Genomic DNA, 1976 nt, shown 5'->3' with positions numbered 1-1976 from the left:
GCAGGAGGAGAAGGGGATGACAGAGGATGAGATGGTTGGATGGCATCCCCGACTTGATGGACATGAGTTTGAGTAATCTTTGGGTGTTGGTGATGGACAGGGAAGCCTGGCATGCTGCAGTCCATGGAGTCGCAAAGAGTTGGAGATGATTGAGCAACTGAACTGAACTGGGTAGAAAATACCTAAACTGGGTTGAGCTTTCTAACAGAGGCCATTATGGTGCTGAGACACCAGAAAGTTCCCCTAATATTGTGTGGGGTGCACACAAATTCAGCATAGAGGCTTCCGTTTGGTGTTTGTAAGTCTTCTCCAGATAGAGAATCTTGCAAACGATAGATTGCAAAGAAAGAAGATTGCTGAGATCGTGGATGGCCAAAGTTTTTCTTTTTCTAATTTGATGTATCCATCAGTTAAAAAAATGATTAACTCCACCCCAAAATCTATTTAGTTTTTTAAAATAAATTACATAAATGCAACAGTGTCAGAATATATTATATTATTTAAACCCAACACAAGGTGCCAATGAACAATGATAAAATGTATAAATATATATACTATACACATATAAGCTATATAAAGCTGCATAGCCATATAAATTCTGATCTTTCTTCTGGGGTCAGCCTCTCTGTGGCAAATATGCCTCATTTTGGATGACCTGGCTCTAGATTGAAAGTGAAGTCACTCAGTCGTGTCTGACTCTTTGCGACCCCATGGACTGTAGCCTACCAGGCTCCTCCCTCCATGGGATTCTCCAGGCAAGAGTACTGGAGTGGTTGGTATTTCCTTCTCCAGGGGATCTTCCCGATCCAGGGATCGAACCCGGGTCTCCTGCATTCCAGGCAGACGCTTTAACCTCTGAGCCACCAGGGAAGCCACCAGGAAGGCTCTAGATTAGTTTGTACCAAATTGAGATCACCTGAGTTTGCCAGAAATATGAGAAGTGCTGATTGAGGCCTCAGCCCTGGACTTCAGTAATAATATTTTATTCTTGCCTTTAAAAATGAAACCATTTCCAATTCATGTGATTTTTATTCATAAATAAAAAGGAGGGGTAGGGAAGGTGGAGGAAGGAATCTTTGTTCAAGATTCCAAATGCAGCTTGACCTCTGTTTTTAAAAATTCAGATGGCACCCAAATTGGGCCTCTTGGGAACATAGATGATCAGGTGAGAACTTAATTTCTTAGAGAAACTTAACCAGCTCCCCAGAATGTCATACTGGATTATTAGGAGGTGAGGAGAAACAGGTGGGTCTTACTAAATGTGAAGCCCAAGTAAAATACATGATGGCAGTTACCAAAATCATAATGCATCTCACTGTTACTGCCCACAAATCCTTGTACATATGCAAACACCCATTGCTAACTCTTTAGAAGAGCAAATATTTGCAAAGCAAGGCTTATGCAAACCAGAAACTAATTACCAATGTTTGTTTCCAGCCAATTTTTGCAAATTAAAATTCTAGCCCAGCCAAGAAAGTGTCTTTTAAAATAAGCTGGATTATCAATATTTATAAGTGATTAATCATTAGAAATATTACATACTTAAACTGTGGCCCATCTAACTTTTTTCCCATTGTATGAAATGTATATTCTTTATGAGATAGTCTAGCAAAATAGCCACAAATTTCTTTAACTCTATAAGCATCCCTAACTCTCATAAATCAACATATATTTAAATATTTAACATATGCCAAAAATATAAAATATGGGTTTTTTTTATTTAAGTCTATATCACCAGGGCAATTTTCATCAATTGAAGCCACAGTAATTACCATTTATTACCACTAGAATAATGTATAATCCCTCACTTTCTGTTTTCAAAGCATGTGGTTGGTTAAAGATACGGTTGAAATAAAATTCATGGCAGTATACTTGGAGATAATTCTATGCTCTCTTATGAAATGGATTTTACAGAAGTAAGTAAAGGTAAAGGAAAGGAAAATGTAGGAGATGCTAAGCAAATAATTGCCCATTTA

The 1976-nt window shown here is 38.0% G+C and overlaps 1 non-coding gene across 1 annotated transcript; it reads right to left on the bottom strand.

Annotated features, from left to right (window-relative positions):
• Nucleotides 1–798: 798 nt before the first annotated feature.
• TRNAS-GGA lies at nucleotides 799–870 on the bottom strand. The gene has a single exon. It is a non-coding gene; the product is annotated as a tRNA-Ser (tRNA).
• Between the last annotated feature and the right edge of the window lie 1106 nt (nucleotides 871–1976).

The sequence above is a fragment of the Bison bison genome, unplaced genomic scaffold (genome assembly GCF_000754665.1).
Source record: "Bison bison bison isolate TAMUID 2011002044 unplaced genomic scaffold, Bison_UMD1.0 scf7180017864200, whole genome shotgun sequence".
NCBI lineage: Eukaryota > Metazoa > Chordata > Mammalia > Artiodactyla > Bovidae > Bison > Bison bison.
Note: the sequence above shows the minus strand (reverse complement) of the source record. Positions and strands in the feature narration are given on the sequence as shown.